Raw genomic sequence first — 7681 nt, 5'->3', positions numbered from 1 at the left:
TTTTTTAAATTACAGAATATTCCAGCTACTTTTTTTAGAAAAATTCGAAACCTGATTTCTATAATGTGCTAGTTGTTAAACCCCACTTGAAACAGAATTTGTATGATAGAATAGTTTAATTTTACGATCCTAGAGGACTGTACGATTATTTCGAAATATTACTGGAAATGAATAGTGAATAAAGCATTATGTGTAATCAAAACTTCTCAGTGTGTATTTATAAGCACTTGACGCCAGCACAGCCAAAGTCGCTAGACTGACACTTGAAGAATGCACGATTGATTTCCGCTTCCTCTATCGGAAATAATGTATTTTTATTGACTAATAAAAAATGGGCATATTTTCATTGCTGAATGAAATATCGAGGATATAATTTTATTTATTTCCGAATAATAGTGATGTTATGTGAGAATTGAGATAGAGCAGAATCGTTAAATTGAAACGGAAGTAGTCATAAATATTTACATAGTCATATATGTATATATATATATATATATATATATATATATATATATATATTCAATAGATAAGTCTTGGATTTTTTCAATATATTGATTGTTTCTTTTCCGAACAATAAATCCAATAATAAAAAACAATTTGTTTTTTGAAGATGTTTAATACGACGTTTCGGAACTAGGTACGTTCCATCATCAGGTTTATTCTGTCAAATACAATGTTTTTTTAAAAATATTGATTAACATTAATTAACGATGGTCAATACAGATTAATTAGAAAAAATTTTTTATAAAGGAATGGATTATGTACCGGGGTAAAGAGTAATAAGAATTAACTAAAAAAGGTTTTATATAAAATTGAGAAGCAAAAATTATTTACCTGTAATAATTTATATATCCATATCACTAATATTTTTTTGTTAAAAACACTCGATTTTTTTGGAAGATATTTGTAGATGTTACGACTATACAAGACTTAAACACACTGATATGGATTTCTGTCTGCCAGATGTGAAGGACAATTCGAAATTCTTGGCAAAAATGATTTTTTATGGCTCTTGTTTGGTAATTTACGAAAAAAGAGGAGAAAAAGGTTTTAGAGGTTTTCGTAAATTACCAAACAAGAGCCATAAAAAATCATTTTTGCCAAGAATTTCGAATTGTCCTTCACATCTGGCAGACAGAAATCCATATCAGTGTGTTTAAGTCTTGTGTAGTCGTAACATCTACAAATATCTTCCAAAAAAATCGAGTGTTTTTAACAAAAAAATATTAGTGATATGGATATATAAATTATTACAGGTAAATAATTTTTGCTTCTCAATTTTATATAAAACCTTTTTTAGTTAATTCTTATTACTCTTTACCCCGATACATAATCCATTCCTTTATAAAAATTTTTTTCTAATTAATCTGTATTGACCATCGTTAATTAATGTTAATCAATATTTTTAAAAAAACATTGTATTTGACAGAATAAACCTGATGATGGAACGTACCTAGTTCCGAAACGTCGTATTAAACATCTTCAAAAAACAAATTGTTTTTTATTATTGGATTTACTGTTCGGAAAAGAAACATATATATATATATATATATATATATATATATATATATATAAACCTCGTGTCACGATGTTGGTTTGCGATGGACGCCAAACTACTGAACTGATTTTAAATTTTATTGGCTTATCGTGTGCATATATATCCAACTTAGGTTATAGGAAAATAACTAGATAAATAGATTTATAATTTATATTTATTTGATGAGCTTACCAAAATATTTCGGATACCAAAACTTCATCAAAAAAATTATAGATCACAATAATAAACCGGCATATTGAATTCAAAATTAATCATAAACAAATTTTTGACAGTTCTACAAAAAAAAATTAATAATTGCTTCCAGATGACATTATTTGGGGCAAGTAGAGGCAACGCGAGGCTGGGTGTGCTAGTATATATATATATATATATATATATATATATATATATATCTTGATATTGATAAAGTTTAAACTGGTTTGATACGTATAATTTTAATTCTGTTTTATTTTATTCTGTTACTGTTTTTATTACTCTTTTTGCATTTTAGCTGTATTAAAGAAGATTAAATATTTACTTTCTGTTTTTATTTTTTTGACAATCGAGGGGTTGCACTATTTTTTTATTAATTTATTACCAGTATAACTTTAATACTGATGATTTTTGTCAGTTGGAAACATATTCCTCTTCATTTTCAAATCAATTATCTACAGGCTACACTGATAAAAATTCATACTTGCGGATATGACCTGGTTATCTCGGCCCGCCTAGGTACAACATTAAAAAACCAGAATTTAAAGAATTCTTTGACATTTTGGGATCAAAATTCATAGCTGGTGGGGACTTTAACTCCAAAAATACGCTATGGGGATCCAGACTTCTGAATCCCAAAGGCAAACAATTAGCTGAATTAATACAAGAAAAAAAATATTGCTTTTTATCAACAGTCCGACCAACATACTGGCCCACAGATGAACGCAAAGTCCCTGACTTGCTTGACTTCTTCATAACCTATGGCATTTCCTCATTGCATATGGATATTGAAGATTGCATGGATCTGTCCTCAGATCATACGCCTATAATTGCGACAATAATCACATATGTAATAAAAAGGAAACAAAAGAGGGCTTTATATAATTATAAAACAGACTGGAACGCATTCAGAAATGAAATGGATAACAAAATTAACTTGAAAATAAGAATTAAAAGTGAAGAAGAAATAGACAATGCAACAAATTTATTTATACAAGCAACGAAGGAAGCTCTAAGGAATGCAACACCCACACTTTATAAACAAGATGTCGAATTCAATTTACCGCTGGAAATTAAAAAACTAATTAAAGAAAAAAGAAGAGCTAGAAAAATCTGGCAGAGAAGCCGTGCACCAAGCGACAAAACATCATACAACAAATTATGCAATTCACTAAAAAATAGGCTGAAAGAACTTAAAGAAAACAATATTGCAAATTATATTGTCAATATAAACAAATTTGACAACTCTATTTGGAAGCCTATTAAAAACACTAAATGTCCTGTAATGCATATGTCTCCTTTGAGAATAGATGTGAATGAAAATGTGACGTGGGCTAGAAATGAGCAAGAAAAGGCGGACGTTTTTGCTAATTACCTCAAAGAAGTGTTCACACCCAATAATAACGATCCGGATCCTGATGTGACAAAAACCCTCGAGGAAATAAGAAGCAGTAATGAAAACATAAGAGCAATAACTCCTAAAGAAGTAAAAAGATATATTCTCCATCTAAGCAATGAAAAATGTGCAGGTATTGACGAGATACGAGCTAAAGTACTGAAAGAGCTTTCACGGAAGGCAATTGTTATGCTAACTCAAGTTTTCAACTCTGTGCTACGTTCTGGATATTGGCCCAAGGTGCTAAAAACATCTGAAATCATAATGATCCAGAAGATTGGAAAACCAGGGCATATTGTATCATCGTATAGACCTATAAGTCTTTTACCTATACTTTCTAAATTATTAGAAAAGTTATTACTTGCCCGAATAAGTGATGTGCTAAAGATCATACCTTGTCACCAGTTTAGATTTCGCCGACTGCACTCGACCATACAACAGTGCTATAGGGTTACAACGGTCATTCATCAAGCTATAGAAGATAAACAATATTGCTCAGCAGTGTTTCTCGACGTACAACAGGCTTTTGATAAAGTCTGGCACGACGGATTATTAGCCAAAATCAGATTATGCTTACCAGAAAAAATATATATAATATTGAAATCATATCTATCAAACAGGAGTTTTAGGGTTAGAGTGAGAGATGCGGTGTCAGAATTTCATCAGATAAAAGCAGGAGTGCCACAGGGAAGCGTGCCAGGACCAACCCTTTTCACTAAATCCAGCCACCACCCTCGGCACATTTGCCGATGACACCATGATCATGGCTACCCACGAAGATCCAGAAATTGCAACACTAAACTTACAGGACTACCTGTTTGAGTTAGAGAAATGGCTAATGAAATGGAAAATAAAGCTAAACACGGATAAAACTTTCACTACAAGAAAGAAAAACTGTCCTACTGTATTTATAAACAACGTGGAAATATTGACTTGCACCAGCGTTAAATACTTAGGTTTACATCTGGACCGCAAACTAACATGAAATATTCACATAAAACAAAAAAGGAAAATTATGGATAAATTTAGACAACTATACTGGCTAATAGAAAGAAAATCTAAAATGTCATACAACAATAAATTACTAATATATAAGTCAGTAATTATACCGATATGGACGTATGGTATTCAACTATGGGGATGTGCAAGCACGTCCAGCATAAAGATTATCCAACGAACTCAAAATAAAATTTTAAGAGCAATAGTTAATGCACCATGGTACGTGTCGAATAATACTATTCATTCAGATTTAAACATACTGACCGTAAAAGAAGTAATTCAACAAAGAAGCAATTCATACCACATGAAATTAGACCAACATCCAAATCCAGCCATGCAATTGATCAAAAATCATGATCCAACTAGAAGGCTCAAAAGAAAATGGCCAGAAGATCTACTAACTTAATTTAAGCTCTGTTATATTACTAACATAGATTATTCATTAACATAGATATATTATTTACATAGATATAATTTATTAACATTGATTTATTTTATTAACATAGATTATCTACAGGGGAATCTCTTCAGTGGAAGATACCTCTTAATGTCATACTTAATGAATCACATAGACTCATAGAAATTGTATTTCTGATTGTCTATAATGAATAAAGAAAAAAAAAAAAAATTCAAATCAAAGCCTATGCCACTAACTACAACTCAACAAAGGCTGTTCGAGGCGGGTATCAAACTTGGAGCATCTCAAGAAGTAACGTTTAAAAACTACCGAAACACTGTCATTCTAAATCGTTATTTTTGGTAAATTTGTCGATATATTTTGTGAAGTATGAGCGGCTAGTGTCAATAACAATGATACTGACATGTGTTGTTTTTAGTGCAATAATTTGTTTCATCTTCAAAGAAAATAGGCGTAAACTCGATTTTTTTGCTATTATCTAAATTACAATATGTCACACTTAGGACATTCAGTAACTGTTTTGACTTTTTTATTATATGGATCTTGAATGGATGACAACCCAGTAGTTATCCAGTCGAGTTATAGTATTTGCTGACATTTTTATTATATATGCAACTATACCGACGAGAGGCGATTTTCACTTGAAGCTATATTTGAGATCTATAGCCTCAAGTGATCATCAAAGTTGCCTGATGTTAGGCTATGGCGGTAGCAGGAATCGAACCAGAGAACCCGGGACTAGTTGGTGCAAGCCCGTGTCCTAACCGATATCGATACCGCTGGCCCGAACTCAAAATAATGTTATATTTTGACAATGGACCAGCGGTGGCGAAATCGGTTAGAGCGTGGGCCAGCACCAACCAGACCCAGGTTCGCTGGTTGGATTCCCGCTACCGCCAAGCCTGACATCAGGCAACTTTGATGTCAAATTTCCACTTGGGGTTATAGATCACAATATAATTCCAAGTGGAAATCGTCCTTCGTGGACATAGTTGCATCATACAATCATATGCACACTATTAGACATAAGAGCTAATAAATAAACTCCACACATAGAAGAAGGGTGAACCGATGCGTTGCTTCTCATGTTAATATCTTAGGTCATAAGTCATACACAAAAACAGCTTATAGAACAATAATGAAGAGTTCTGATTGCTGTGGAAACAATAAAAAAAATATTTTGACAATTGTGACTTGTGGAGGTTAGGTTGTAGCATCGAAATTGTGAAAAACGCTCGAATAAACCGACAGCTTAAAGGTTTGACCGTTGGACTAACAACTTATGCAACTTCTCAACATAAGTTACCGGTAACATAATACAGCTAATTTATCCGATAATTGGACCGTAACTGAAAAACACCTTATTTTGCGCTTATTTTCTCATATTTTAACAGCGATCAGACCCTTGCTTTTTATAAGCTGTTGGGTTGATACTTCTACTTACGTCGTACTTTTAGAAAGTATCCCAAAGGTTTATCTATCAATATTATATAGTCGATTATTTTGTTTTTAGAATACGGCTGACTTATTATTCATTTTGATGGAATGCTTAGAAAAAACTCTTTGCAAAGTGAAAATTGATATCGCTACTGCTCGATACCAGGGTTGTCCATTACTGGAATTGAAACCGTCGGGCGCAGTGTATCTGACAGATACAGGTTTTAAGTATATTCACAGGAGGCTCATGGTTTTATTTACTTCTAACTAATTAGTATTTTTACAATGCTGAATCTGTATTTTATGAGTAAATAAAAACAAAATATGTATTAGAGCAATATTATTTTTATAATATAGCAAAATATAAATATTCGTACATGCGCTCAGAATGCTTGACGCACAAACCTGTATCTGTCAGATCGGCTGCGCCCGACGGAGGGTTAAAGACGTTCAACGATATTTTTGGATTATTTCAAAATGCGATAACAATAATAATAAAAAAAGCTGGAAAATGTTTGTGTAGTATTATCAAATGCGATGTTTTTATATCTACTGAACTCATCCGGTTTAGTAATAGTATACCATAACATTTACTATATAAATATAATATTAACAATACAATTGCAATATCGAAGATTCAAGGAAACGCTTCGACTTGAATTGCTCCATTGGGTTTGTTGACCTTGGTCGAAGACACAAGTCTCGACACGAGCTGCGCTTATATGCAATTTTAACCCCGTGGTAAACCGATTATCGACATATTGTTAATATTTATGAATATAAAATGTATAATATTATTATCTTCGACCTATACGAAACCTGCTGTAGCGCGATCATTATCGAAGTTACGTTTATGACTATGTCTAGGGAATGAACTATCATGATCATACATATATGAGAATGATAGCTGGAAAAATTTATTCAAAACTAGCCGGCCCGACAGACTGCGTCCTGTCAAAAAAAAATTGTAATGTGGCGGTGTTTTGTGCCTACCTTTTTTCTATTCTTTGCAAAAAATTATCCTGAACAGAACCGTCACCCTGGTAATGATTCGGTGTGAATTAAAAATAATCAAATAAAACACTATAAGCATTTAAAAGTAAGTAATTTTAATAATGTAAATCATTATTCAAAAGTCAGTTCAATTTTTATTGTAGTGCTTTGTGATAAACGATGTTTTTTGTTTGATTACCTGGCGCATAGACAAACAAATTTGATGGTTTTCCAATACGGAAACAAACAACATACAATTTTCCATGTGAGAAACATGTGTTTTTCAAATTAATACCACAAACACTTAATGATACCATAAACGCACTGGAAACTGTAGTCGTTTAATCTCAAATGGCACATCAGTCGGAATCATTGGGTTGCACGGTGCGAGAACATCTTCTGCTTTATACTATCCTTTCAATATAGTTGCTTCCATCACGTTGTTTGGTAGTTTTTTTATCGCTAACCTTGTGCCGTTGCAAAGGCGCGGTTGGTCGATATTTCGCAACATTATAATTGCCGATCCAACCTTTAATTGAAGATTGTGAGGTGACAATCCTAGCAAATCCAGCGAGTTTAAAAACTCCGGTGGATCGTCTTGGTTAGTTGCCGAATCAACTGATTCGCCTGTAATTTGTTCTTGAATTTTGAAATTTAATTAATTTACATCAATGTTTTTAGCAAATTG

The sequence above is a fragment of the Ctenocephalides felis genome, unplaced genomic scaffold (genome assembly GCF_003426905.1).
Source record: "Ctenocephalides felis isolate EL2017-DRISC unplaced genomic scaffold, ASM342690v1 CF-g0.4_SCAFFOLD_02738, whole genome shotgun sequence".
NCBI lineage: Eukaryota > Metazoa > Arthropoda > Insecta > Siphonaptera > Pulicidae > Ctenocephalides > Ctenocephalides felis.
The sequence above is the reverse complement of the archived record's forward strand: the minus strand, read 5'-3'. Positions refer to the sequence as shown.